This window comes from Perissodus microlepis, chromosome 18 (genome assembly GCF_051167445.1).
Source record: "Perissodus microlepis isolate ML-2025 ecotype Zambia chromosome 18, ASM5116744v1, whole genome shotgun sequence".
In the NCBI taxonomy this organism is placed as follows: Eukaryota; Metazoa; Chordata; class Actinopteri; order Cichliformes; family Cichlidae; genus Perissodus; species Perissodus microlepis.
In genome coordinates, this window is record NC_140478.1 from 1,933,750 (window position 1) to 1,961,458 (window position 27,709).

The 27,709-nt window shown below is 53.9% G+C and overlaps 13 non-coding genes and 14 pseudogenes across 13 annotated transcripts; all 27 read right to left on the bottom strand.

Moving 5' to 3' along the window:
• Positions 1-48: 48 nt before the first annotated feature.
• Positions 49-167, bottom strand: LOC146366586 (5S ribosomal RNA). The gene has a single exon (XR_014797957.1). It is a non-coding gene; the product is annotated as a 5S ribosomal RNA (ribosomal RNA).
• A 792-nt stretch (positions 168-959) lies between these two features.
• On the bottom strand, positions 960-1,078 carry LOC146366587 (5S ribosomal RNA; annotated as a pseudogene).
• Positions 1,079-1,968: 890 nt separating this feature from the next.
• Positions 1,969-2,087, bottom strand: LOC146366588 (5S ribosomal RNA; annotated as a pseudogene).
• Positions 2,088-3,016: 929 nt separating this feature from the next.
• On the bottom strand, positions 3,017-3,135 carry LOC146366589 (5S ribosomal RNA). Its single transcript, XR_014797987.1, has one exon. It is a non-coding gene; the product is annotated as a 5S ribosomal RNA (ribosomal RNA).
• A 929-nt stretch (positions 3,136-4,064) lies between these two features.
• LOC146366590 (5S ribosomal RNA) lies at positions 4,065-4,183 on the bottom strand. Its single transcript, XR_014797958.1, has one exon. It is a non-coding gene; the product is annotated as a 5S ribosomal RNA (ribosomal RNA).
• A 929-nt stretch (positions 4,184-5,112) lies between these two features.
• Positions 5,113-5,231, bottom strand: LOC146366591 (5S ribosomal RNA; annotated as a pseudogene).
• Positions 5,232-6,160: 929 nt separating this feature from the next.
• Positions 6,161-6,279, bottom strand: LOC146366592 (5S ribosomal RNA). The gene has a single exon (XR_014797959.1). It is a non-coding gene; the product is annotated as a 5S ribosomal RNA (ribosomal RNA).
• Positions 6,280-7,208: 929 nt separating this feature from the next.
• LOC146366593 (5S ribosomal RNA) lies at positions 7,209-7,327 on the bottom strand (annotated as a pseudogene).
• A 929-nt stretch (positions 7,328-8,256) lies between these two features.
• On the bottom strand, positions 8,257-8,376 carry LOC146366594 (5S ribosomal RNA; annotated as a pseudogene).
• An 851-nt stretch (positions 8,377-9,227) lies between these two features.
• Positions 9,228-9,346, bottom strand: LOC146366595 (5S ribosomal RNA). The gene has a single exon (XR_014797895.1). It is a non-coding gene; the product is annotated as a 5S ribosomal RNA (ribosomal RNA).
• A 924-nt stretch (positions 9,347-10,270) lies between these two features.
• Positions 10,271-10,389, bottom strand: LOC146366596 (5S ribosomal RNA). The gene has a single exon (XR_014797960.1). It is a non-coding gene; the product is annotated as a 5S ribosomal RNA (ribosomal RNA).
• A 929-nt stretch (positions 10,390-11,318) lies between these two features.
• LOC146366597 (5S ribosomal RNA) lies at positions 11,319-11,437 on the bottom strand. Its single transcript, XR_014798502.1, has one exon. It is a non-coding gene; the product is annotated as a 5S ribosomal RNA (ribosomal RNA).
• Positions 11,438-12,366: 929 nt separating this feature from the next.
• Positions 12,367-12,475, bottom strand: LOC146366598 (5S ribosomal RNA; annotated as a pseudogene).
• Positions 12,476-13,404: 929 nt separating this feature from the next.
• On the bottom strand, positions 13,405-13,513 carry LOC146366599 (5S ribosomal RNA; annotated as a pseudogene).
• A 929-nt stretch (positions 13,514-14,442) lies between these two features.
• Positions 14,443-14,551, bottom strand: LOC146366600 (5S ribosomal RNA; annotated as a pseudogene).
• Positions 14,552-15,480: 929 nt separating this feature from the next.
• On the bottom strand, positions 15,481-15,599 carry LOC146366601 (5S ribosomal RNA). Its single transcript, XR_014797972.1, has one exon. It is a non-coding gene; the product is annotated as a 5S ribosomal RNA (ribosomal RNA).
• Positions 15,600-16,450: 851 nt separating this feature from the next.
• On the bottom strand, positions 16,451-16,569 carry LOC146366602 (5S ribosomal RNA). Its single transcript, XR_014798503.1, has one exon. It is a non-coding gene; the product is annotated as a 5S ribosomal RNA (ribosomal RNA).
• Positions 16,570-17,498: 929 nt separating this feature from the next.
• Positions 17,499-17,607, bottom strand: LOC146366603 (5S ribosomal RNA; annotated as a pseudogene).
• A 929-nt stretch (positions 17,608-18,536) lies between these two features.
• LOC146366604 (5S ribosomal RNA) lies at positions 18,537-18,655 on the bottom strand (annotated as a pseudogene).
• Positions 18,656-19,501: 846 nt separating this feature from the next.
• LOC146366605 (5S ribosomal RNA) lies at positions 19,502-19,620 on the bottom strand. The gene has a single exon (XR_014797961.1). It is a non-coding gene; the product is annotated as a 5S ribosomal RNA (ribosomal RNA).
• A 929-nt stretch (positions 19,621-20,549) lies between these two features.
• Positions 20,550-20,668, bottom strand: LOC146366606 (5S ribosomal RNA; annotated as a pseudogene).
• A 929-nt stretch (positions 20,669-21,597) lies between these two features.
• LOC146366607 (5S ribosomal RNA) lies at positions 21,598-21,716 on the bottom strand (annotated as a pseudogene).
• Positions 21,717-22,567: 851 nt separating this feature from the next.
• LOC146366608 (5S ribosomal RNA) lies at positions 22,568-22,686 on the bottom strand. Its single transcript, XR_014797896.1, has one exon. It is a non-coding gene; the product is annotated as a 5S ribosomal RNA (ribosomal RNA).
• A 924-nt stretch (positions 22,687-23,610) lies between these two features.
• LOC146366609 (5S ribosomal RNA) lies at positions 23,611-23,729 on the bottom strand. Its single transcript, XR_014797962.1, has one exon. It is a non-coding gene; the product is annotated as a 5S ribosomal RNA (ribosomal RNA).
• A 929-nt stretch (positions 23,730-24,658) lies between these two features.
• On the bottom strand, positions 24,659-24,777 carry LOC146366610 (5S ribosomal RNA; annotated as a pseudogene).
• A 929-nt stretch (positions 24,778-25,706) lies between these two features.
• LOC146366611 (5S ribosomal RNA) lies at positions 25,707-25,825 on the bottom strand (annotated as a pseudogene).
• Positions 25,826-26,754: 929 nt separating this feature from the next.
• On the bottom strand, positions 26,755-26,873 carry LOC146366612 (5S ribosomal RNA). Its single transcript, XR_014798504.1, has one exon. It is a non-coding gene; the product is annotated as a 5S ribosomal RNA (ribosomal RNA).
• Between the last annotated feature and the right edge of the window lie 836 nt (positions 26,874-27,709).

Here is a 27,709-nt window from a genome sequence, read left to right on the forward strand (position 1 = left end):
TTTCAACACCCTCCTTCTCTGGATCAAAAGCAGTTCAATGACATGAAAAGCTTACAGCACCTGGTATTCCCAGGCGGTCTCCCATCCAAGTACTAACCAAGCCCAACCCTGCTTAGCTTCCAAGATCAGACGAGAGCGGGCGTGCTCAGGGTGGTATGGCCGTAAGCTGCAGACCTCAGCACAAAGTGTCAATTTATGGAATCAAGTGGTGAGTTGGGCAGTACTTGAAGTTACGAAACACAACCCTCCAATTTAACTACATTGTTAATGGTAACTGCATGGTTGCCTAATACTCTAACCCAAGGACTCAATTTAGCTTTTAACCAGCAGTACAGGCCCTGGTTTGGTGTAGATGGCCTCCACCAGCAGCACAGGACCTGGTGTGGTGTAGGTGGCCTCAGCCAGAAGCAAAGGCCCTGGTGGGGTGTATATGGCCTAAGCCAGAGCCACAGGCCCTGGTGTGGTGTAGATGGACTAAGCCAGCAGCGCAAGCCCTCGTGTAATGTAGATGGCCTCAGCCAGAAGCACAGGCCCTGGTGTGGTGTAGTTGGCCTCATCCAGTAGAGCAAGCCCTCGTGTGATGTATATGGCCTCATCCAGCAGCACAGGCCCTGGTGTGATTAAAATGGCCTCAACCAGCAACACAGGCCCTGGTGTGGGGTAGATGGCTTCAGCCAGAGCCACAGGCCCTGGTGTGGTGTAGTTGGCCTCAGCCAGAGCCACAGAACCTGGTGTGGTGTTGGTGGCCAAAGCCAGGAGCACAGGCCGTGGTGTGTTGTAGATGGCCTCAGCTAGCAGCACAGGCCCCGGTGTGGTGCGGATGGCCTCACCTGGCAGCACAAGACATTGCTGAAAACAGCCAAAAGGAATGTCGTTTATGTGCCCTCATTAATGGGCAGCTGCTTTGGGTCTTTCAACACCCTCCTTCTCTGGATCAAAAGAAGTTCAGTGACATGAAAAGCTTACAGCACCTGGTATTCCCAGGCAGTCTCCCATCCAAGTACTAACCAAGCCCAACCCTGCTTAGGTTCCGAGATCAGACGAGAGCGGGCGTGCTCAGGGTGGTATGGCCGTAAGCTGCAGACCTCAGCACAAAGTGTCAATTTATGGAATCAAGTGGTGAGTTGGGAAGTACTTAAAGTTACGAAACACAACCCTCCAATTTAACTACATTGTTAATGGTAACTGCATGGTTGCCTAATACCCTAACCCAAGGACTCAATTTAGCTTTTAACCAGCAGTACAGGCCCTGGTTTGGTGTAGATGGCCTCCACCAGCAGCACAGGACCTGGTGTGGTGTAGGTGGCCTCAGCCAGAAGCAAAGGCCCTGGTGGGGTGTATATGGCCTAAGCCAGAGCCACAGGCCCTGTTGTGGTGTAGATGGACTAAGCCAGCAGCGCAAGCCCTCGTGTAATGTAGATGGCCTCAGCCAGAAGCAAAGGCCCTGGTGTGGTGTAGTTGGCCTCTTCCAGTAGATCAAGCCCTCGTGTGATGTATATGGCCTCATCCAGCAGCACAGGCCCTGGTGTGATTAAAATGGCCTCAACCAGCAACACAGGCCCTGGTGTGGTGTAGTTGGCCTCAGCCAGAGCCACAGAACCTGGTGTGGTGTTGGTGGCCAAAGCCAGGAGCACAGGCCGTGGTGTGTTGTAGATGGCCTCAGCTAGCAGCACAGGGCCTGGTGAGGTGGAGGTGGCTTCTTCCTTCAACTCACGCCCTGGTGTGTTGTAGATGTTCTTAGCCGGAAGCACCGGTCCTCAGCCAGATGCAGACGCCCTGGTGTAATTTAGATCACCTATCTTAGCAGCACAGGCCCCGGTGTGGTGCGCATGGCCTCACCTGGCAGCACAAGATATTGCTGAAAACAGCCAAAAGGAATGTCGTTTATGTGCCCTCATTAATGGGCAGCTGCTTTGGGTCTTTCAACACCCTCCTTCTCTGGATCAAAAGCAGTTCAATGACATGAAAAGCTTACAGCACCTGGTATTACCAGGCGGTCTCCCATCCAAGTACTAACCAAGCCCAACCCTGCTTAGCTTCCGAGATCAGACGAGAGCAGGCGTGCTCAGGGTGGTATGGCCGTAAGCTGCAGACCTCAGCACAAAGTGTCAATTTATGGAATCAAGTGGTGAGTTGGGCAGTACTTGAAGTTACGAAACACAACCCTCCAATTTAACTACATTGTTAATGGTAACTGCATGGTTGCCTAATACTCTAACCCAAGGACTCAATTTAGCTTTTAACCAGCAGTACAGGCCCTGGTTTGGTGTAGATGGCCTCCACCAGCAGCACAGGACCTGGTGTGGTGTAGGTGGCCTCAGCCAGAAGCAAAGGCCCTGGTGGGGTGTATATGGCCTAAGCCAGAGCCACAGGCCCTGGTGTGGTGTTGATGGACTAAGCCAGCAGCGCAAGCCCTCGTGTAATGTAGATGGCCTCAGCCAGAAGCACAGGCCCTGGTGTGGTGTAGTTGGCCTCATCCAGTAGAGCAAGCCCTCGTGTGATGTATATGGCCTCATCCAGCAGCACAGGCCCTGGTGTGATTAAAATGGCCTCAACCAGCAACACAGGCCCTGGTGTGGGGTAGATGGCTTCAGCCAGAGCCACAGGCCCTGGTGTGGTGTAGTTGGCCTCAGCTAGAGCCACAGAACCTGGTGTGGTGTAGGTGGCCAAAGCCAGGAGCACAGGCCGTGGTGTGTTGTAGATGGCCTCAGCTAGCAGCACAGGACCTGGTGAGGTGGAGGTGGCTTCTTCCTGCAACTCAGGCCCTGGTGTGTTGTAGATGTTCTCAGCCGGAAGCACCGGTCCTCAGCCAGATGCAGACGCCCTGGTGTAATTTAGATCACCTATCTTAGCAGCACAGGCCCCGGTGTGGTGCGCATGGCCTCACCTGGCAGCACAAGACATTGCTGAAAACAGCCAAAAGGAATGTCGTTTATGTGCCCTCATTAATGGGCAGCTGCTTTGGGTCTTTCAACACCCTCCTTCTCTGGATCAAAAGAAGTTCAATGACATGAAAAGCTTACAGCACCTGGTATTCCCAGGCGGTCTCCCATCCAAGTACTAACCAAGCCCAACCCTGCTTAGCTTCCGAGATCAGACGAGAGCGGGCGTGCTCACGGTGGTATGGCCGTAAGCTGCAGACCTCAGCACAAAGTGTCAATTTATGGAATCAAGTGGTGAGTTGGGCAGTACTTGAAGTTACGAAACACAACCCTCCAATTTAACTACATTGTTAATGGTAACTGCATGGTTGCCTAATACTCTAACCCAAGGACTCAATTTATTTTTTAACCAGCAGTACAGGCCCTGGTTTGGTGTAGATGGCCTCCACCAGCAGCACAGGACCTGGTGTGGTGTAGGTGGCCTCAGCCAGAAGCAAAGGCCCTGGTGGGGTGTATATGGCCTAAGCCAGAGCCACAGGCCCTGGTGTGGTGTAGATGGACTAAGCCAGCAGCGCAAGCCCTCGTGTAATGTAGATGGCCTCAGCCAGAAGCACAGGCCCTGGTGTGGTGTAGTTGGCCTCATCCAGTAGAGCAAGCCCTCGTGTGATGTATATGGCCTCATCCAGCAGCACAGGCCCTGGTGTGATTAAAATGGCCTCAACCAGCAACACAGGCCCTGGTGTGGGGTAGATGGCTTCAGCCAGAGCCACAGGCCCTGGTGTGGTGTAGTTGGCCTCAGCCAGAGCCACAGAACCTGGTGTGGTGTTGGTGGCCAAAGCCAGGAGCACAGGCCGTGGTGTGTTGTAGATGGCCTCAGCTAGCAGCACAGGACCTGGTGAGGTGGAGGTGGCTTCTTCCTGCAACTCAGGCCCTGGTGTGTTGTAGAAGGCCTCAGCCGGAAGCACCGGTCCTCAGCCAGATGCACACGCCCTGGTGTAATTTAGATGACCTATCTTAGCAGCACAGGCCCCGGTGTGGTGCGGATGGCCTCACCTGGCAGCACAAGACATTGCTGAAAACAGCCAAAAGGAATGTCGTTGATGTGCCCTCATTAATGGGCAGCTGCTTTGGGTCTTTCAACACCCTCCTTCTCTGGATCAAAAGCAGTTCAATGACATGAAAAGCTTACAGCACCTGGTATTCCCAGGCGGTCTCCCATCCAAGTACTAACCAAGCCCAACCCTGCTTAGCTTCCAAGATCAGACGAGAGCGGGCGTGCTCAGGGTGGTATGGCCGTAAGCTGCAGACCTCAGCACAAAGTGTCAATTTATGGAATCAAGTGGTGAGTTGGGCAGTACTTGAAGTTACGAAACACAACCCTCCAATTTAACTACATTGTTAATGGTAACTGCATGGTTGCCTAATACTCTAACCCAAGGACTCAATTTAGCTTTTAACCAGCAGTACAGGCCCTGGTTTGGTGTAGATGGCCTCCACCAGCAGCACAGGACCTGGTGTGGTGTAGGTGGCCTCAGCCAGAAGCAAAGGCCCTGGTGGGGTGTATATGGCCTAAGCCAGAGCCACAGGCCCTGGTGTGGTGTAGATGGACTAAGCCAGCAGCGCAAGCCCTCGTGTAATGTAGATGGCCTCAGCCAGAAGCACAGGCCCTGGTGTGGTGTAGTTGGCCTCATCCAGTAGAGCAAGCCCTCGTGTGATGTATATGGCCTCATCCAGCAGCACAGGCCCTGGTGTGATTAAAATGGCCTCAACCAGCAACACAGGCCCTGGTGTGGGGTAGATGGCTTCAGCCAGAGCCACAGGCCCTGGTGTGGTGTAGTTGGCCTCAGCCAGAGCCACAGAACCTGGTGTGGTGTTGGTGGCCAAAGCCAGGAGCACAGGCCGTGGTGTGTTGTAGATGGCCTCAGCTAGCAGCACAGGACCTGGTGAGGTGGAGGTGGCTTCTTCCTGCAACTCAGGCCCTGGTGTGTTGTAGATGGCCTCAGCCGGAAGCACCGGTCCTCAGCCAGATGCACACGCCCTGGTGTAATTTAGATGACCTATCTTAGCAGCACAGGCTCCGGTGTGGTGCAGATGGCCTCACCTGGCAGCACAAGACATTGCTGAAAACAGCCAAAAGGAATGTCGTTTATGTGCCCTCATTAATGGGAAGGTGCTTTGGGTCTTTCAACACCCTCCTTCTCTGGATCAAAAGAAGTTCAGTGACATGAAAAGCTTACAGCACCTGGTATTCCCAGGCAGTCTCCCATCCAAGTACTAACCAAGCCCAACCCTTCTTAGGTTGGGAGATCAGACGAGAGCGGGCGTGCTCAGGGTGGTATGGCCGTAAGCTGCAGACCTCAGCACAAAGTGTCAATTTATGGAATCAAGTGGTGAGTTGGGCAGTACTTGAAGTTACGAAACACAACCCTCCAATTTAACTACATTGTTAATGGTAACTGCATGGTTGCCTAATACTCTAACCCAAGGACTCAATTTATCTTTTAACCAGCAGTACAGGCCCTGGTTTGGTGTAGATGGCCTCCACCAGCAGCACAGGACCTGGTGTGGTGTAGGTGGCCTCAGCCAGAAGCAAAGGCCCTGGTGGGGTGTATATGGCCTAAGCCAGAGCCACAGGCCCTGGTGTGGTGTAGATGGACTAAGCCAGCAGCGCAAGCCCTCGTGTAATGTAGATTGCCTCAGCCAGAAGCACAGGCCCTGGTGTGGTGTAGTTGGCCTCATCCAGTAGAGCAAGCCCTCGTGTGATGTATATGGCCTCATCCAGCAGCACAGGCCCTGGTGTGATTAAAATGGCCTCAACCAGCAACACAGGCCCTGGTGTGGGGTAGATGGCTTCAGCCAGAGCCACAGGCCCTGGTGTGGTGTAGTTGGCCTCAGCCAGAGCCACAGAACCTGGTGTGGTGTTGGTGGCCAAAGCCAGGAGCACAGGCCGTGGTGTGTTGTAGATGGCCTCAGCTAGCAGCACAGGACCTGGTGAGGTGGAGGTGGCTTCTTCCTGCAACTCAGGCCCTGGTGTGTTGTAGAAGGCCTCAGCCGGAAGCACCGGTCCTCAGCCAGATGCACACGCCCTGGTGTAATTTAGATGACCTATCTTAGCAGCACAGGCCCCGGTGTGGTGCGGATGGCCTCACCTGGCAGCACAAGACATTGCTGAAAACAGCCAAAAGGAATGTCGTTGATGTGCCCTCATTAATGGGCAGCTGCTTTGGGTCTTTCAACACCCTCCTTCTCTGGATCAAAAGCAGTTCAATGACATGAAAAGCTTACAGCACCTGGTATTCCCAGGCGGTCTCCCATCCAAGTACTAACCAAGCCCAACCCTGCTTAGCTTCCAAGATCAGACGAGAGCGGGCGTGCTCAGGGTGGTATGGCCGTAAGCTGCAGACCTCAGCACAAAGTGTCAATTTATGGAATCAAGTGGTGAGTTGGGCAGTACTTGAAGTTACGAAACACAACCCTCCAATTTAACTACATTGTTAATGGTAACTGCATGGTTGCCTAATACTCTAACCCAAGGACTCAATTTAGCTTTTAACCAGCAGTACAGGCCCTGGTTTGGTGTAGATGGCCTCCACCAGCAGCACAGGACCTGGTGTGGTGTAGGTGGCCTCAGCCAGAAGCAAAGGCCCTGGTGGGGTGTATATGGCCTAAGCCAGAGCCACAGGCCCTGGTGTGGTGTAGATGGACTAAGCCAGCAGCGCAAGCCCTCGTGTAATGTAGATGGCCTCAGCCAGAAGCACAGGCCCTGGTGTGGTGTAGTTGGCCTCATCCAGTAGAGCAAGCCCTCGTGTGATGTATATGGCCTCATCCAGCAGCACAGGCCCTGGTGTGATTAAAATGGCCTCAACCAGCAACACAGGCCCTGGTGTGGGGTAGATGGCTTCAGCCAGAGCCACAGGCCCTGGTGTGGTGTAGTTGGCCTCAGCCAGAGCCACAGAACCTGGTGTGGTGTTGGTGGCCAAAGCCAGGAGCACAGGCCGTGGTGTGTTGTAGATGGCCTCAGCTAGCAGCACAGGACCTGGTGAGGTGGAGGTGGCTTCTTCCTGCAACTCAGGCCCTGGTGTGTTGTAGATGGCCTCAGCCGGAAGCACCGGTCCTCAGCCAGATGCACACGCCCTGGTGTAATTTAGATGACCTATCTTAGCAGCACAGGCCCCGGTGTGGTGCAGATGGCCTCACCTGGCAGCACAAGACATTGCTGAAAACAGCCAAGGGGAATGTCGTTTATGTGCCCTCATTAATGGGAAGCTGCTTTGGGTCTTTCAACACCCTCCTTCTCTGGATCAAAAGAAGTTCAGTGACATGAAAAGCTTACAGCACCTGGTATTCCCAGGCAGTCTCCCATCCAAGTACTAACCAAGCCCAACCCTGCTTAGGTTCCGAGATCAGACGAGAGCAGGCGTGCTCAGGGTGGTATGGCCGTAAGCTGCAGACCTCAGCACAAAGTGTCAATTTATGGAATCAAGTGGTGAGTTGGGCAGTACTTGAAGTTACGAAACACAACCCTCCAATTTAACTACATTGTTAATGGTAACTGCATGGTTGCCTAATACTCTAACCCAAGGACTCAATTTATCTTTTAACCAGCAGTACAGGCCCTGGTTTGGTGTAGATGGCCTCCACCAGCAGCACAGGACCTGGTGTGGTGTAGGTGGCCTCAGCCAGAAGCAAAGGCCCTGGTGGGGTGTATATGGCCTAAGCCAGAGCCACAGGCCCTGGTGTGGTGTAGATGGACTAAGCCAGCAGCGCAAGCCCTCGTGTAATGTAGATGGCCTCAGCCAGAAGCACAGGCCCTGGTGTGGTGTAGTTGGCCTCATCCAGTAGAGCAAGCCCTCGTGTGATGTATATGGCCTCATCCAGCAGCACAGGCCCTGGTGTGATTAAAATGGCCTCAACCAGCAACACAGGCCCTGGTGTGGGGTAGATGGCTTCAGCCAGAGCCACAGGCCCTGGTGTGGTGTAGTTGGCCTCAGCCAGAGCCACAGAACCTGGTGTGGTGTTGGTGGCCAAAGCCAGGAGCACAGGCCGTGGTGTGTTGTAGATGGCCTCAGCTAGCAGCACAGGACCTGGTGAGGTGGAGGTGGCTTCTTCCTGCAACTCAGGCCCTGGTGTGTTGTAGAAGGCCTCAGCCGGAAGCACCGGTCCTCAGCCAGATGCAGACGCCCTGGTGTAATTTAGATCACCTATCTTAGCAGCACAGGCCCCGGTGTGGTGCGGATGGCCTCACCTGGCAGCACAAGACATTGCTGAAAACAGCCAAAAGGAATGTCGTTTATGTGCCCTCATTAATGGGCAGCTGCTTTGGGTCTTTCAACACCCTCCTTCTCTGGATCAAAAGCAGTTCAATGACATGAAAAGCTTACAGCACCTGGTATTCCCAGGCGGTCTCCCATCCAAGTACTAACCAAGCCCAAACCCGCTTAGCTTCCGAGATCAGACGAGATCGGGCCGTGCTCAGGGTGGTATGGCCGTAAGCTGCAGACCTCCGCACAAAGTGTCAATTTATGGAATCAAGTGGTGAGTTGGGCAGTACTTGAAGTTACGAAACACAACCCTCCAATTTAACTACATTGTTAATGGTAACTGCATGGTTGCCTAATACTCTAACCCAAGGACTCAATTTATCTTTTAACCAGCAGTACAGGCCCTGGTTTGGTGTAGATGGCCTCCACCAGCAGCACAGGACCTGGTGTGGTGTAGGTGGCCTCAGCCAGAAGCAAAGGCCCTGGTGGGGTGTATATGGCCTAAGCCAGAGCCACAGGCCCTGGTGTGGTGTAGATGGACTAAGCCAGCAGCGCAAGCCCTCGTGTAATGTAGATGGCCTCAGCCAGAAGCACAGGCCCTGGTGTGGTGTAGTTGGCCTCATCCAGTAGAGCAAGCCCTCGTGTGATGTATATGGCCTCATCCAGCAGCACAGGCCCTGGTGTGATTAAAATGGCCTCAACCAGCAACACAGGCCCTGGTGTGGGGTAGATGGCCAAAGCCAGGAGCACAGGTCGTGGTGTGTTGTAGATGGCCTCAGCTTGCTGCACAGGACCTGGTGAGGTGGAGGTGGCTTCTTCCTGCAACTCAGGCCCTGGTGTGTTGTAGATGGCCTCAGCCGGAAGCACCGGTCCTCAGCCAGATGCACACGCCCTGGTGTAATTTCGATCACCTATCTTAGCAGCACAGGCCCCGGTGTGGTGCGGATGGCCTCACCTGGCAGCACAAGACATTGCTGAAAACAGCCAAAAGGAATGTCGTTTATGTGCCCTCATTAATGGGCAGCTGCTTTGGGTCTTTCAACACCCTCCTTCTCTGGATCAAAAGCAGTTCAATGACATGAAAAGCTTACAGCACCTGGTATTCCCAGGCGGTCTCCCATCCAAGTACTAACCAAGCCCAACCCTGCTTAGCTTCCGAGATCAGACGAGAGCGGGCGTGCTCAGGGTGGTATGGCCATAAGCTGCAGACCTCAGCACAAAGTGTCAATTTATGGAATCAAGTGGTGAGTTGGGCAGTACTTGAAGTTACGAAACACAACCCTCCAATTTAACTACATTGTTAATGGTAACTGCATGGTTGCCTAATACTCTAACCCAAGGACTCAATTTATCTTTTAACCAGCAGTACAGGCCCTGGTTTGGTGTAGATGGCCTCCACCAGCAGCACAGGACCTGGTGTGGTGTAGGTGGCCTCAGCCAGAAGCAAAGGCCCTGGTGGGGTGTATATGGCCTAAGCCAGAGCCACAGGCCCTGGTGTGGTGTAGATGGACTAAGCCAGCAGCGCAAGCCCTCGTGTAATGTAGATGGCCTCAGCCAGAAGCACAGGCCCTGGTGTGGTGTAGTTGGCCTCATCCAGTAGAGCAAGCCCTCGTGTGATGTATATGGCCTCATCCAGCAGCACAGGCCCTGGTGTGATTAAAATGGCCTCAACCAGCAACACAGGCCCTGGTGTGGGGTAGATGGCTTCAGCCAGAGCCACAGGCCCTGGTGTGGTGTAGTTGGCCTCAGCCAGAGCCACAGAACCTGGTGTGGTGTTGGTGGCCAAAGCCAGGAGCACAGGCCGTGGTGTGTTGTAGATGGCCTCAGCTAGCAGCACAGGACCTGGTGAGGTGGAGGTGGCTTCTTCCTGCAACTCAGGCCCTGGTGTGTTGTAGAAGGCCTCAGCCGGAAGCACCGGTCCTCAGCCAGATGCACACGCCCTGGTGTAATTTAGATCACCTATCTTAGCAGCACAGGCCCCGGTGTGGTGCGGATGGCCTCACCTGGCAGCACAAGACATTGCTGAAAACAGCCAAAAGGAATGTCGTTGATGTGCCCTCATTAATGGGCAGCTGCTTTGGGTCTTTCAACACCCTCCTTCTCTGGATCAAAAGCAGTTCAATGAAAAGCTTACAGCACCTGGTATTCCCAGGCGGTCTCCCATCCAAGTACTAACCAAGCCCAACCCTGCTTAGCTTCCAAGATCAGACGAGAGCGGGCGTGCTCAGGGTGGTATGGCCGTAAGCTGCAGACCTCAGCACAAAGTGTCAATTTATGGAATCAAGTGGTGAGTTGGGCAGTACTTGAAGTTACGAAACACAACCCTCCAATTTAACTACATTGTTAATGGTAACTGCATGGTTGCCTAATACCCTAACCCAAGGACTCAATTTAGCTTTTAACCAGCAGTACAGGCCCTGGTTTGGTGTAGATGGCCTCCACCAGCAGCACAGGACCTGGTGTGGTGTAGGTGGCCTCAGCCAGAAGCAAAGGCCCTGGTGGGGTGTATATGGCCTAAGCCAGAGCCACAGGCCCTGTTGTGGTGTAGATGGACTAAGCCAGCAGCGCAAGCCCTCGTGTAATGTAGATGGCCTCAGCCAGAAGCACAGGCCCTGGTGTGGTGTAGTTGGCCTCATCCAGTAGAGCAAGCCCTCGTGTGATGTATATGGCCTCATCCAGCAGCACAGGCCCTGGTGTGATTAAAATGGCCTCAACCAGCAACACAGGCCCTGGTGTGGGGTAGATGGCTTCAGCCAGAGCCACAGGCCCTGGTGTGGTGTAGTTGGTCTCAGCCAGAGCCACAGAACCTGGTGTGGTGTTGGTGGCCAAAGCCAGGAGCACAGGCCGTGGTGTGTTGTAGATGGCCTCAGCTAGCAGCACAGGACCTGGTGAGGTGGAGGTGGCTTCTTCCTGCAACTCAGGCCCTGGTGTGTTGTAGAAGGCCTCAGCCGGAAGCACCGGTCCTCAGCCAGATGCACACGCCCTGGTGTAATTTAGATGACCTATCTTAGCAGCACAGGCCCCGGTGTGGTGCGGATGGCCTCACCTGGCAGCACAAGACATTGCTGAAAACAGCCAAAAGGAATGTCGTTTATGTGCCCTCATTAATGGGCAGCTGCTTTGGGTCTTTCAACACCCTCCTTCTCTGGATCAAAAGAAGTTCAATGACATGAAAAGCTTACAGCACCTGGTATTCCCAGGCGGTCTCCCATCCAAGTACTAACCAAGCCCAACCCTGCTTAGCTTCCGAGATCAGACGAGAGCGGGCGTGCTCAGGGTGGTATGGCCGTAAGCTGCAGACCTCAGCACAAAGTGTCAATTTATGGAATCAAGTGGTGAGTTGGGCAGTACTTGAAGTTACGAAACACAACCCTCCAATTTAACTACATTGTTAATGGTAACTGCATGGTTGCCTAATACTCTAGCCCAAGGACTCAATTTAGCTTTTAACCAGCAGTACAGGCCCTGGTTTGGTGTAGATGGCCTCCACCAGCAGCACAGGACCTGGTGTGGTGTAGGTGGCCTCAGCCAGAAGCAAAGGCCCTGGTGGGGTGTATATGGCCTAAGCCAGAGCCACAGGCCCTGGTGTGGTGTAGATGGACTAAGCCAGCAGCGCAAGCCCTCGTGTAATGTAGATGGCCTCAGCCAGAAGCACAGGCCCTGGTGTGGTGTAGTTGGCCTCATCCAGTAGAGCAAGCCCTCGTGTGATGTATATGGCCTCATCCAGCAGCACAGGCCCTGGTGTGATTAAAATGGCCTCAACCAGCAACACAGGCCCTGGTGTGGGGTAGATGGCTTCAGCCAGAGCCACAGGCCCTGGTGTGGTGTAGTTGGCCTCAGCCAGAGCCACAGAACCTGGTGTGGTGTTGGTGGCCAAAGCCAGGAGCACAGGCCGTGGTGTGTTGTAGATGGCCTCAGCTAGCAGCACAGGACCTGGTGAGGTGGAGGTGGCTTCTTCCTGCAACTCAGGCCCTGGTGTGTTGTAGATTTTCTCAGCCGGAAGCACCGGTCCTCAGCCAGATGCAGACGCCCTGGTGTAATTTAGATGACCTATCTTAGCAGCACAGGTCCCGGTGTGGTGCGGATGGCCTCACCTGGCAGCACAAGACATTGCTGAAAACAGCCAAAAGGAATGTCGTTTATGTGCCCTCATTAATGGGCAGCTGCTTTGGGTCTTTCAACACCCTCCTTCTCTGGATCAAAAGCAGTTCAATGACATGAAAAGCTTACAGCACCTGGTATTCCCAGGCGGTCTCCCATCCAAGTACTAACCAAGCCCAACCCTGCTTAGCTTCCGAGATCAGGCGTGCTCAGGGTGGTATGGCCGTAAGCTGCAGACCTCAGCACAAAGTGTCAATTTATGGAATCAAGTGGTGAGTTGGGCAGTACTTGAAGTTACGAAACACAACCCTCCAATTTAACTACATTGTTAATGGTAACTGCATGGTTGCCTAATACCCTAACCCAAGGACTCAATTTAGCTTTTAACCAGCAGTACAGGCCCTGGTTTGGTGTAGATGGCCTCCACCAGCAGCACAGGACCTGGTGTGGTGTAGGTGGCCTCAGCCAGAAGCAAAGGCCCTGGTGGGGTGTATATGGCCTAAGCCAGAGCCACAGGCCCTGTTGTGGTGTAGATGGACTAAGCCAGCAGCGCAAGCGCTCGTGTAATGTAGATGGCCTCAGCCAGAAGCACAGGCCCTGGTGTGGTGTAGTTGGCCTCATCCAGTAGAGCAAGCCCTCGTGTGATGTATATGGCCTCATCCAGCAGCACAGGCCCTGGTGTGATTAAAATGGCCTCAACCAGCAACACAGGCCCTGGTGTGGGGTAGATGGCTTCAGCCAGAGCCACAGGCCCTGGTGTGGTGTAGTTGGCCTCAGCCAGAGCCACAGAACCTGGTGTGGTGTTGGTGGCCAAAGCCAGGAGCACAGGCCGTGGTGTGTTGTAGATGGCCTCAGCTAGCAGCACAGGACCTGGTGAGGTGGAGGTGGCTTCTTCCTGAAACTCAGGCCCTGGTGTGTTGTAGATTTTCTCAGCCGGAAGCACCGGTCCTCAGCCAGATGCAGACGCCCTGGTGTAATTTAGATGACCTATCTTAGCAGCACAGGTCCCGGTGTGGTGCGGATGGCCTCACCTGGCAGCACAAGACATTGCTGAAAACAGCCAAAAGGAATGTCGTTTATGTGCCCTCATTAATGGGCAGCTGCTTTGGGTCTTTCAACACCCTCCTTCTCTGGATCAAAAGCAGTTCAATGACATGAAAAGCTTACAGCACCTGGTATTCCCAGGTGGTCTCCCATCCAAGTACTAACCAAGCCCAACCCTGCTTAGCTTCCGAGATCAGGCGTGCTCAGGGTGGTATGGCCGTAAGCTGCAGACCTCAGCACAAAGTGTCAATTTATGGAATCAAGTGGTGAGTTGGGCAGTACTTGAAGTTACGAAACACAACCCTCCAATTTAACTACATTGTTAATGGTAACTGCATGGTTGCCTAATACCCTAACCCAAGGACTCAATTTAGCTTTTAACCAGCAGTACAGGCCCTGGTTTGGTGTAGATGGCCTCCACCAGCAGCACAGGACCTGGTGTGGTGTAGGTGGCCTCAGCCAGAAGCAAAGGCCCTGGTGGGGTGTATATGGCCTAAGCCAGAGCCACAGGCCCTGTTGTGGTGTAGATGGACTAAGCCAGCAGCGCAAGCGCTCGTGTAATGTAGATGGCCTCAGCCAGAAGCACAGGCCCTGGTGTGGTGTAGTTGGCCTCATCCAGTAGAGCAAGCCCTCGTGTGATGTATATGGCCTCATCCAGCAGCACAGGCCCTGGTGTGATTAAAATGGCCTCAACCAGCAACACAGGCCCTGGTGTGGGGTAGATGGCTTCAGCCAGAGCCACAGGCCCTGGTGTGGTGTAGTTGGCCTCAGCCAGAGCCACAGAACCTGGTGTGGTGTTGGTGGCCAAAGCCAGGAGCACAGGCCGTGGTGTGTTGTAGATGGCCTCAGCTAGCAGCACAGGACCTGGTGAGGTGGAGGTGGCTTCTTCCTGCAACTCAGGCCCTGGTGTGTTGTAGAAGGCCTCAGCCGGAAGCACCGGTCCTCAGCCAGATGCACACGCCCTGGTGTAATTTAGATGACCTATCTTAGCAGCACAGGCCCCGGTGTGGTGCGGATGGCCTCACCTGGCAGCACAAGACATTGCTGAAAACAGCCAAAAGGAATGTCGTTTATGTGCCCTCATTAATGGGCAGCTGCTTTGGGTCTTTCAACACCCTCCTTCTCTGGATCAAAAGCAGTTCAATGACATGAAAAGCTTACAGCACCTGGTATTCCCAGGCGGTCTCCCATCCAAGTACTAACCAAGCACAACCCTGCTTAGCTTCCGAGATCAGGCGTGCTCAGGGTGGTATGGCCGTAAGCTGCAGACCTCAGCACAAAGTGTCAATTTATGGAATCAAGTGGTGAGTTGGGCAGTACTTGAAGTTACGAAACACAACCCTCCAATTTAACTACATTGTTAATGGTAACTGCATGGTTGCCTAATACTCTAACCCAAGGACTCAATTTATCTTTTAACCAGCAGTACAGGCCCTGGTTTGGTGTAGATGGCCTCCACCAGCAGCACAGGACCTGGTGTGGTGTAGGTGGCCTCAGCCAGAAGCAAAGGCCCTGGTGGGGTGTATATGGCCTAAGCCAGAGCCACAGGCCCTGGTGTGGTGTAGATGGACTAAGCCAGCAGCGCAAGCCCTCGTGTAATGTAGATTGCCTCAGCCAGAAGCAAAGGCCCTGGTGTGGTGTAGTTGGCCTCATCCAGTAGAGCAAGCCCTCGTGTGATGTATATGGCCTCATCCAGCAGCACAGGCCCTGGTGTGATTAAAATGGCCTCAACCAGCAACACAGGCCCTGGTGTGGGGTAGATGGCTTCAGCCAGAGCCACAGGCCCTGGTGTGGTGTAGTTGGCCTCAGCCAGAGCCACAGAACCTGGTGTGGTGTTGGTGGCCAAAGCCAGGAGCACAGGCCGTGGTGTGTTGTAGATGGCCTCAGCTAGCTGCACAGGACCTGGTGAGGTGGAGGTGGCTTCTTCCTGCAACTCAGGCCCTGGTGTGTTGTAGATGTTCTCAGCCGGAAGCAACGGTCCTCAGCCAGATGCACACGCCCTGGTGTAATTTAGATGACCTATCTTAGCAGCACAGGCCCCGGTGTGGTGCGGATGGCCTCACCTGGCAGCACAAGACATTGCTGAAAACAGCCAAAAGGAATGTCGTTTATGTGCCCTCATTAATGGGCAGCTGCTTTGGGTCTTTCAACTCCCTCCTTCTCTGGATCAAAAGCAGTTCAATGACATGAAAAGCTTACAGCACCTGGTATTCCCAGGCGGTCTCCCATCCAAGTACTAACCAAGCCCAACTCTGCTTAGCTTCCGAGATCAGACGAGAGCGGGCGTGCTCAGGGTGGTATGGCCGTAAGCTGCAGACCTCAGCACAAAGTGTCAATTTATGGAATCAAGTGGTGAGTTGGGCAGTACTTGAAGTTACGAAACACAACCCTCCAATTTAACTACATTGTTAATGGTAACTGCATGGTTGCCTAATACCCTAACCCAAGGACTCAATTTTGCTTTTAACCAGCAGTACAGGCCCTGGTTTGGTGTAGATGGCCTCCACCAGCAGCACAGGACCTGGTGTGGTGTAGGTGGCCTCAGCCAGAAGCAAAGGCCCTGGTGGGGTGTATATGGCCTAAGCCAGAGCCACAGGCCCTGTTGTGGTGTAGATGGACTAAGCCAGCAGCGCAAGCCCTCGTGTAATGTAAATGGCCTCAGCCAGCAGCACAGGCCCTGGTGTGATTAAAATGGCCTCAACCAGCAACACAGGCCCTGGTGTGGGGTAGATGGCTTCAGCCAGAGCCACAGGCCCTGGTGTGGTGTAGTTGGCCTCAGCCAGAGCCACAGAACCTGGTGTGGTGTTGGTGGCCAAAGCCAGGAGCACAGGCCGTGGTGTGTTGTAGATGGCCTCAGCTAGCAGCACAGGACCTGGTGAGGTGGAGGTGGCTTCTTCCTGCAACTCAGGCCCTGGTGTGTTGTAGAAGGCCTCAGCCGGAAGCACCGGTCCTCAGCCAGATGCACACGCCCTGGTGTAATTTAGATGACCTATCTTAGCAGCACAGGCCCCGGTGTGGTGCGGATGGCCTCACCTGGCAGCACAAGACATTGCTGAAAACAGCCAAAAGGAATGTCGTTTATGTGCCCTCATTAATGGGCAGCTGCTTTGGGTCTTTCAACACCCTCCTTCTCTGGATCAAAAGCAGTTCAATGACATGAAAAGCTTACAGCACCTGGTATTCCCAGGCGGTCTCCCATCCAAGTACTAACCAAGCCCAACCCTGCTTAGCTTCCGAGATCAGACGAGAGCGGGCGTGCTCAGGGTGGTATGGCCGTAAGCTGCAGACCTCAGCACAAAGTGTCAATTTATGGAATCAAGTGGTGAGTTGGGCAGTACTTGAAGTTACGAAACACAACCCTCCAATTTAACTACATTGTTAATGGTAACTGCATGGTTGCCTAATACTCTAACCCAAGGACTCAATTTATCTTTTAACCAGCAGTACAGGCCCTGGTTTGGTGTAGATGGCCTCCACCAGCAGCACAGGACCTGGTGTGGTGTAGGTGGCCTCAGCCAGAAGCAAAGGCCCTGGTGGGGTGTATATGGCCTAAGCCAGAGCCACAGGCCCTGGTGTGGTGTAGATGGACTAAGCCAGCAGCGCAAGCCCTCGTGTAATGTAGATGGCCTCAGCCAGAAGCACAGGCCCTGGTGTGGTGTAGTTGGCCTCATCCAGTAGAGCAAGCCCTCGTGTGATGTATATGGCCTCATCCAGCAGCACAGGCCCTGGTGTGATTAAAATGGCCTCAACCAGCAACACAGGCCCTGGTGTGGGGTAGATGGCTTCAGCCAGAGCCACAGGCCCTGGTGTGGTGTAGTTGGCCTCAGCCAGAGCCACAGAACCTGGTGTGGTGTAGGTGGCCAAAGCCAGGAGCACAGGCCGTGGTGTGTTGTAGATGGCCTCAGCTAGCTGCACAGGACCTGGTGAGGTGGAGGTGGCTTCTTCCTGCAACTCAGGCCCTGGTGTGTTGTAGATTTTCTCAGCCGGAAGCACCGGTCCTCAGCCAGATGCAGACGCCCTGGTGTAATTTAGATGACCTATCTTAGCAGCACAGGTCCCGGTGTGGTGCGGATGGCCTCACCTGGCAGCACAAGACATTGCTGAAAACAGCCAAAAGGAATGTCGTTTATGTGCCCTCATTAATGGGCAGCTGCTTTGGGTCTTTCAACACCCTCCTTCTCTGGATCAAAAGCAGTTCAATGACATGAAAAGCTTCCAGCACCTGGTATTCCCAGGCGGTCTCCCATCCAAGTACTAACCAAGCCCAACCCTGCTTAGCTTCCGAGATCAGGCGTGCTCAGGGTGGTATGGCCGTAAGCTGCAGACCTCAGCACAAAGTGTCAATTTATGGAATCAAGTGGTGAGTTGGGCAGTACTTGAAGTTACGAAACACAACCCTCCAATTTAACTACATTGTTAATGGTAACTGCATGGTTGCCTAATACTCTAACCCAAGGACTCAATTTAGCTTTTAACCAGCAGTACAGGCCCTGGTTTGGTGTAGATGGCCTCCACCAGCAGCACAGGACCTGGTGTGGTGTAGGTGGCCTCAGCCAGAAGCAAAGGCCCTGGTGGGGTGTATATGGCCTAAGCCAGAGCCACAGGCCCTGGTGTGGTGTAGATGGACTAAGCCAGCAGCGCAAGCCCTCGTGTAATGTAGATGGCCTCAGCCAGAAGCACAGGCCCTGGTGTGGTGTAGTTGGCCTCATCCAGTAGAGCAAGCCCTCGTGTGATGTATATGGCCTCATCCAGCAGCACAGGCCCTGGTGTGATTAAAATGGCCTCAACCAGCAACACAGGCCCTGGTGTGGGGTAGATGGCTTCAGCCAGAGCCACAGGCCCTGGTGTGGTGTAGTTGGCCTCAGCCAGAGCCACAGAACCTGGTGTGGTGTTGGTGGCCAAAGCCAGGAGCACAGGCCGTGGTGTGTTGTAGATGGCCTCAGCTAGCAGCACAGGACCTGGTGAGGTGGAGGTGGCTTCTTCCTGCAACTCAGGCCCTGGTGTGTTGTAGATGGCCTCAGCCGGAAGCACCGGTCCTCAGCCAGATGCACACGCCCTGGTGTAATTTAGATGACCTATCTTAGCAGCACAGGCCCCGGTGTGGTGCAGATGGCCTCACCTGGCAGCACAAGACATTGCTGAAAACAGCCAAGGGGAATGTCGTTTATGTGCCCTCATTAATGGGAAGCTGCTTTGGGTCTTTCAACACCCTCCTTCTCTGGATCAAAAGAAGTTCAGTGACATGAAAAGCTTACAGCACCTGGTATTCCCAGGCAGTCTCCCATCCAAGTACTAACCAAGCCCAACCCTGCTTAGGTTCCGAGATCAGACGAGAGCAGGCGTGCTCAGGGTGGTATGGCCGTAAGCTGCAGACCTCAGCACAAAGTGTCAATTTATGGAATCAAGTGGTGAGTTGGGCAGTACTTGAAGTTACGAAACACAACCCTCCAATTTAACTACATTGTTAATGGTAACTGCATGGTTGCCTAATACTCTAACCCAAGGACTCAATTTATCTTTTAACCAGCAGTACAGGCCCTGGTTTGGTGTAGATGGCCTCCACCAGCAGCACAGGACCTGGTGTGGTGTAGGTGGCCTCAGCCAGAAGCAAAGGCCCTGGTGGGGTGTATATGGCCTAAGCCAGAGCCACAGGCCCTGGTGTGGTGTAGATGGACTAAGCCAGCAGCGCAAGCCCTCGTGTAATGTAGATGGCCTCAGCCAGAAGCACAGGCCCTGGTGTGGTGTAGTTGGCCTCATCCAGTAGAGCAAGCCCTCGTGTGATGTATATGGCCTCATCCAGCAGCACAGGCCCTGGTGTGATTAAAATGGCCTCAACCAGCAACACAGGCCCTGGTGTGGGGTAGATGGCCAAAGCCAGGAGCACAGGTCGTGGTGTGTTGTAGATGGCCTCAGCTTGCTGCACAGGACCTGGTGAGGTGGAGGTGGCTTCTTCCTGCAACTCAGGCCCTGGTGTGTTGTAGATGGCCTCAGCCGGAAGCACCGGTCCTCAGCCAGATGCACACGCCCTGGTGTAATTTCGATCACCTATCTTAGCAGCACAGGCCCCGGTGTGGTGCGGATGGCCTCACCTGGCAGCACAAGACATTGCTGAAAACAGCCAAAAGGAATGTCGTTGATGTGCCCTCATTAATGGGCAGCTGCTTTGGGTCTTTCAACACCCTCCTTCTCTGGATCAAAAGCAGTTCAATGAAAAGCTTACAGCACCTGGTATTCCCAGGCGGTCTCCCATCCAAGTACTAACCAAGCCCAACCCTGCTTAGCTTCCAAGATCAGACGAGAGCGGGCGTGCTCAGGGTGGTATGGCCGTAAGCTGCAGACCTCAGCACAAAGTGTCAATTTATGGAATCAAGTGGTGAGTTGGGCAGTACTTGAAGTTACGAAACACAACCCTCCAATTTAACTACATTGTTAATGGTAACTGCATGGTTGCCTAATACTCTAACCCAAGGACTCAATTTAGCTTTTAACCAGCAGTACAGGCCCTGGTTTGGTGTAGATGGCCTCCACCAGCAGCACAGGACCTGGTGTGGTGTAGGTGGCCTCAGCCAGAAGCAAAGGCCCTGGTGGGGTGTATATGGCCTAAGCCAGAGCCACAGGCCCTGGTGTGGTGTAGATGGACTAAGCCAGCAGCGCAAGCCCTCGTGTAATGTAGATGGCCTCAGCCAGAAGCACAGGCCCTGGTGTGGTGTAGTTGGCCTCATCCAGTAGAGCAAGCCCTCGTGTGATGTATATGGCCTCATCCAGCAGCACAGGCCCTGGTGTGATTAAAATGGCCTCAACCAGCAACACAGGCCCTGGTGTGGGGTAGATGGCTTCAGCCAGAGCCACAGGCCCTGGTGTGGTGTAGTTGGCCTCAGCCAGAGCCACAGAACCTGGTGTGGTGTTGGTGGCCAAAGCCAGGAGCACAGGCCGTGGTGTGTTGTAGATGGCCTCAGCTAGCAGCACAGGACCTGGTGAGGTGGAGGTGGCTTCTTCCTGCAACTCAGGCCCTGGTGTGTTGTAGATGGCCTCAGCCGGAAGCACCGGTCCTCAGCCAGATGCACACGCCCTGGTGTAATTTAGATGACCTATCTTAGCAGCACAGGCTCCGGTGTGGTGCAGATGGCCTCACCTGGCAGCACAAGACATTGCTGAAAACAGCCAAAAGGAATGTCGTTTATGTGCCCTCATTAATGGGAAGGTGCTTTGGGTCTTTCAACACCCTCCTTCTCTGGATCAAAAGAAGTTCAGTGACATGAAAAGCTTACAGCACCTGGTATTCCCAGGCAGTCTCCCATCCAAGTACTAACCAAGCCCAACCCTTCTTAGGTTCCGAGATCAGACGAGAGCGGGCGTGCTCAGGGTGGTATGGCCGTAAGCTGCAGACCTCAGCACAAAGTGTCAATTTATGGAATCAAGTGGTGAGTTGGGCAGTACTTGAAGTTACGAAACACAACCCTCCAATTTAACTACATTGTTAATGGTAACTGCATGGTTGCCTAATACTCTAACCCAAGGACTCAATTTATCTTTTAACCAGCAGTACAGGCCCTGGTTTGGTGTAGATGGCCTCCACCAGCAGCACAGGACCTGGTGTGGTGTAGGTGGCCTCAGCCAGAAGCAAAGGCCCTGGTGGGGTGTATATGGCCTAAGCCAGAGCCACAGGCCCTGGTGTGGTGTAGATGGACTAAGCCAGCAGCGCAAGCCCTCGTGTAATGTAGATGGCCTCAGCCAGAAGCACAGGCCCTGGTGTGGTGTAGTTGGCCTCATCCAGTAGAGCAAGCCCTCGTGTGATGTATATGGCCTCATCCAGCAGCACAGGCCCTGGTGTGATTAAAATGGCCTCAACCAGCAACACAGGCCCTGGTGTGGGGTAGATGGCTTCAGCCAGAGCCACAGGCCCTGGTGTGGTGTAGTTGGCCTCAGCCAGAGCCACAGAACCTGGTGTGGTGTAGGTGGCCAAAGCCAGGAGCACAGGCCGTGGTGTGTTGTAGATGGCCTCAGCTAGCTGCACAGGACCTGGTGAGGTGGAGGTGGCTTCTTCCTGCAACTCAGGCCCTGGTGTGTTGTAGATTTTCTCAGCCGGAAGCACCGGTCCTCAGCCAGATGCAGACGCCCTGGTGTAATTTAGATGACCTATCTTAGCAGCACAGGCCCCGGTGTGGTGCGGATGGCCTCACCTGGCAGCACAAGACATTGCTGAAAACAGCCAAAAGGAATGTCGTTTATGTGCCCTCATTAATGGGCAGCTGCTTTGGGTCTTTCAACACCCTCCTTCTCTGGATCAAAAGCAGTTCAATGACATGAAAAGCTTACAGCACCTGGTATTCCCAGGCGGTCTCCCATCCAAGTACTAACCAAGCCTAACCCTGCTTAGCTTACGAGATCAGACGAGAGCGGGCGTGCTCAGGGTGGTATGGCCGTAAGCTGCAGACCTCAGCACAAAGTGTCAATTTATGGAATCAAGTGGTGAGTTGGGCAGTACTTGAAGTTACGAAACACAACCCTCCAATTTAACTACATTGTTAATGGTAACTGCATGGTTGCCTAATACTCTAACCCAAGGACTCAATTTATCTTTTAACCAGCAGTACAGGCCCTGGTTTGGTGTAGATGGCCTCCACCAGCAGCACAGGACCTGGTGTGGTGTAGGTGGCCTCAGCCAGAAGCAAAGGCCCTGGTGGGGTGTATATGGCCTAAGCCAGAGCCACAGGCCCTGGTGTGGTGTAGATGGACTAAGCCAGCAGCGCAAGCCCTCGTGTAATGTAGATGGCCTCAGCCAGAAGCACAGGCCCTGGTGTGGTGTAGTTGGCCTCATCCAGTAGAGCAAGCCCTCGTGTGATGTATATGGCCTCATCCAGCAGCACAGGCCCTGGTGTGATTAAAATGGCCTCAACCAGCAACACAGGCCCTGGTGTGGGGTAGATGGCCAAAGCCAGGAGCACAGGTCGTGGTGTGTTGTAGATGGCCTCAGCTTGCTGCACAGGACCTGGTGAGGTGGAGGTGGCTTCTTCCTGCAACTCAGGCCCTGGTGTGTTGTAGATGGCCTCAGCCGGAAGCACCGGTCCTCAGCCAGATGCACACGCCCTGGTGTAATTTCGATCACCTATCTTAGCAGCACAGGCCCCGGTGTGGTGCGGATGGCCTCACCTGGCAGCACAAGACATTGCTGAAAACAGCCAAAAGGAATGTCGTTTATGTGCCCTCATTAATGGGCAGCTGCTTTGGGTCTTTCAACACCCTCCTTCTCTGGATCAAAAGCAGTTCAATGACATGAAAAGCTTACAGCACCTGGTATTCCCAGGCGGTCTCCCATCCAAGTACTAACCAAGCCCAACCCTGCTTAGCTTCCGAGATCAGACGAGAGCGGGCGTGCTCAGGGTGGTATGGCCATAAGCTGCAGACCTCAGCACAAAGTGTCAATTTATGGAATCAAGTGGTGAGTTGGGCAGTACTTGAAGTTACGAAACACAACCCTCCAATTTAACTACATTGTTAATGGTAACTGCATGGTTGCCTAATACTCTAACCCAAGGACTCAATTTATCTTTTAACCAGCAGTACAGGCCCTGGTTTGGTGTAGATGGCCTCCACCAGCAGCACAGGACCTGGTGTGGTGTAGGTGGCCTCAGCCAGAAGCAAAGGCCCTGGTGGGGTGTATATGGCCTAAGCCAGAGCCACAGGCCCTGGTGTGGTGTAGATGGACTAAGCCAGCAGCGCAAGCCCTCGTGTAATGTAGATGGCCTCAGCCAGAAGCACAGGCCCTGGTGTGGTGTAGTTGGCCTCATCCAGTAGAGCAAGCCCTCGTGTGATGTATATGGCCTCATCCAGCAGCACAGGCCCTGGTGTGATTAAAATGGCCTCAACCAGCAACACAGGCCCTGGTGTGGGGTAGATGGCTTCAGCCAGAGCCACAGGCCCTGGTGTGGTGTAGTTGGCCTCAGCCAGAGCCACAGAACCTGGTGTGGTGTTGGTGGCCAAAGCCAGGAGCACAGGCCGTGGTGTGTTGTAGATGGCCTCAGCTAGCAGCACAGGACCTGGTGAGGTGGAGGTGGCTTCTTCCTGCAACTCAGGCCCTGGTGTGTTGTAGAAGGCCTCAGCCGGAAGCACCGGTCCTCAGCCAGATGCACACGCCCTGATGTAATTTAGATCACCTATCTTAGCAGCACAGGCCCCGGTGTGGTGCGGATGGCCTCACCTGGCAGCACAAGACATTGCTGAAAACAGCCAAAAGGAATGTCGTTGATGTGCCCTCATTAATGGGCAGCTGCTTTGGGTCTTTCAACACCCTCCTTCTCTGGATCAAAAGCAGTTCAATGAAAAGCTTACAGCACCTGGTATTCCCAGGCGGTCTCCCATCCAAGTACTAACCAAGCCCAACCCTGCTTAGCTTCCAAGATCAGACGAGAGCGGGCGTGCTCAGGGTGGTATGGCCGTAAGCTGCAGACCTCAGCACAAAGTGTCAATTTATGGAATCAAGTGGTGAGTTGGGCAGTACTTGAAGTTACGAAACACAACCCTCCAATTTAACTACATTGTTAATGGTAACTGCATGGTTGCCTAATACTCTAACCCAAGGACTCAATTTAGCTTTTAACCAGCAGTACAGGCCCTGGTTTGGTGTAGATGGCCTCCACCAGCAGCACAGGACCTGGTGTGGTGTAGGTGGCCTCAGCCAGAAGCAAAGGCCCTGGTGGGGTGTATATGGCCTAAGCCAGAGCCACAGGCCCTGGTGTGGTGTAGATGGACTAAGCCAGCAGCGCAAGCCCTCGTGTAATGTAGATGGCCTCAGCCAGAAGCACAGGCCCTGGTGTGGTGTAGTTGGCCTCATCCAGTAGAGCAAGCCCTCGTGTGATGTATATGGCCTCATCCAGCAGCACAGGCCCTGGTGTGATTAAAATGGCCTCAACCAGCAACACAGGCCCTGGTGTGGGGTAGATGGCTTCAGCCAGAGCCACAGGCCCTGGTGTGGTGTAGTTGGCCTCAGCCAGAGCCACAGAACCTGGTGTGGTGTTGGTGGCCAAAGCCAGGAGCACAGGCCGTGGTGTGTTGTAGATGGCCTCAGCTAGCAGCACAGGACCTGGTGAGGTGGAGGTGGCTTCTTCCTGCAACTCAGGCCCTGGTGTGTTGTAGATGGCCTCAGCCGGAAGCACCGGTCCTCAGCCAGATGCACACGCCCTGGTGTAATTTAGATGACCTATCTTAGCAGCACAGGCTCCGGTGTGGTGCAGATGGCCTCACCTGGCAGCACAAGACATTGCTGAAAACAGCCAAAAGGAATGTCGTTTATGTGCCCTCATTAATGGGAAGGTGCTTTGGGTCTTTCAACACCCTCCTTCTCTGGATCAAAAGAAGTTCAGTGACATGAAAAGCTTACAGCACCTGGTATTCCCAGGCAGTCTCCCATCCAAGTACTAACCAAGCCCAACCCTTCTTAGGTTGGGAGATCAGACGAGAGCGGGCGTGCTCAGGGTGGTATGGCCGTAAGCTGCAGACCTCAGCACAAAGTGTCAATTTATGGAATCAAGTGGTGAGTTGGGCAGTACTTGAAGTTACGAAACACAACCCTCCAATTTAACTACATTGTTAATGGTAACTGCATGGTTGCCTAATACTCTAACCCAAGGACTCAATTTATCTTTTAACCAGCAGTACAGGCCCTGGTTTGGTGTAGATGGCCTCCACCAGCAGCACAGGACCTGGTGTGGTGTAGGTGGCCTCAGCCAGAAGCAAAGGCCCTGGTGGGGTGTATATGGCCTAAGCCAGAGCCACAGGCCCTGGTGTGGTGTAGATGGACTAAGCCAGCAGCGCAAGCCCTCGTGTAATGTAGATGGCCTCAGCCAGAAGCACAGGCCCTGGTGTGGTGTAGTTGGCCTCATCCAGTAGAGCAAGCCCTCGTGTGATGTATATGGCCTCATCCAGCAGCACAGGCCCTGGTGTGATTAAAATGGCCTCAACCAGCAACACAGGCCCTGGTGTGGGGTAGATGGCTTCAGCCAGAGCCACAGGCCCTGGTGTGGTGTAGTTGGCCTCAGCCAGAGCCACAGAACCTGGTGTGGTGTAGGTGGCCAAAGCCAGGAGCACAGTCCGTGGTGTGTTGTAGATGGCCTCAGCTAGCTGCACAGGACCTGGTGAGGTGGAGGTGGCTTCTTCCTGCAACTCAGGCCCTGGTGTGTTGTAGATTTTCTCAGCCGGAAGCACCGGTCCTCAGCCAGATGCAGACGCCCTGGTGTAATTTAGATGACCTATCTTAGCAGCACAGGCCCCGGTGTGGTGCGGATGGCCTCACCTGGCAGCACAAGACATTGCTGAAAACAGCCAAAAGGAATGTCGTTTATGTGCCCTCATTAATGGGCAGCTGCTTTGGGTCTTTCAACACCCTCCTTCTCTGGATCAAAAGCAGTTCAATGACATGAAAAGCTTACAGCACCTGGTATTCCCAGGCGGTCTCCCATCCAAGTACTAACCAAGCCTAACCCTGCTTAGCTTACGAGATCAGACGAGAGCGGGCGTGCTCAGGGTGGTATGGCCGTAAGCTGCAGACCTCAGCACAAAGTGTCAATTTATGGAATCAAGTGGTGAGTTGGGCAGTACTTGAAGTTACGAAACACAACCCTCCAATTTAACTACATTGTTAATGGTAACTGCATGGTTGCCTAATACCCTAACCCAAGGACTCAATTTAGCTTTTAACCAGCAGTACAGGCCCTGGTTTGGTGTAGATGGCCTCCACCAGCAGCACAGGACCTGGTGTGGTGTAGGTGGCCTCAGCCAGAAGCAAAGGCCCTGGTGGGGTGTATATGGCCTAAGCCAGAGCCACAGGCCCTGTTGTGGTGTAGATGGACTAAGCCAGCAGCGCAAGCCCTCGTGTAATGTAGATGGCCTCAGCCAGAAGCACAGGCCCTGGTGTGGTGTAGTTGGCCTCATCCAGTAGAGCAAGCCCTCGTGTGATGTATATGGCCTCATCCAGCAGCACAGGCCCTGGTGTGATTAAAATGGCCTCAACCAGCAACACAGGCCCTGGTGTGGGGTAGATGGCTTCAGCCAGAGCCACAGGCCCTGGTGTGGTGTAGTTGGTCTCAGCCAGAGCCACAGAACCTGGTGTGGTGTTGGTGGCCAAAGCCAGGAGCACAGGCCGTGGTGTGTTGTAGATGGCCTCAGCTAGCAGCACAGGACCTGGTGAGGTGGAGGTGGCTTCTTCCTGCAACTCAGGCCCTGGTGTGTTGTAGAAGGCCTCAGCCGGAAGCACCGGTCCTCAGCCAGATGCACACGCCCTGGTGTAATTTAGATGACCTATCTTAGCAGCACAGGCCCCGGTGTGGTGCGGATGGCCTCACCTGGCAGCACAAGACATTGCTGAAAACAGCCAAAAGGAATGTCGTTTATGTGCCCTCATTAATGGGCAGCTGCTTTGGGTCTTTCAACACCCTCCTTCTCTGGATCAAAAGCAGTTCAATGACATGAAAAGCTTACAGCACCTGGTATTCCCAGGCGGTCTCCCATCCAAGTACTAACCAAGCCCAACCCTGCTTAGCTTCCGAGATCAGACGAGAGCGGGCGTGCTCAGGGTGGTATGGCCGTAAGCTGCAGACCTCAGCACAAAGTGTCAATTTATGGAATCAAGTGGTGAGTTGGGCAGTACTTGAAGTTACGAAACACAACCCTCCAATTTAACTACATTGTTAATGGTAACTGCATGGTTGCCTAATACTCTAGCCCAAGGACTCAATTTAGCTTTTAACCAGCAGTACAGGCCCTGGTTTGGTGTAGATGGCCTCCACCAGCAGCACAGGACCTGGTGTGGTGTAGGTGGCCTCAGCCAGAAGCAAAGGCCCTGGTGGGGTGTATATGGCCTAAGCCAGAGCCACAGGCCCTGGTGTGGTGTAGATGGACTAAGCCAGCAGCGCAAGCCCTCGTGTAATGTAGATGGCCTCAGCCAGAAGCACAGGCCCTGGTGTGGTGTAGTTGGCCTCATCCAGTAGAGCAAGCCCTCGTGTGATGTATATGGCCTCATCCAGCAGCACAGGCCCTGGTGTGATTAAAATGGCCTCAACCAGCAACACAGGCCCTGGTGTGGGGTAGATGGCTTCAGCCAGAGCCACAGGCCCTGGTGTGGTGTAGTTGGCCTCAGCCAGAGCCACAGAACCTGGTGTGGTGTTGGTGGCCAAAGCCAGGAGCACAGGCCGTGGTGTGTTGTAGATGGCCTCAGCTAGCAGCACAGGACCTGGTGAGGTGGAGGTGGCTTCTTCCTGCAACTCAGGCCCTGGTGTGTTGTAGATTTTCTCAGCCGGAAGCACCGGTCCTCAGCCAGATGCAGACGCCCTGGTGTAATTTAGATGACCTATCTTAGCAGCACAGGTCCCGGTGTGGTGCGGATGGCCTCACCTGGCAGCACAAGACATTGCTGAAAACAGCCAAAAG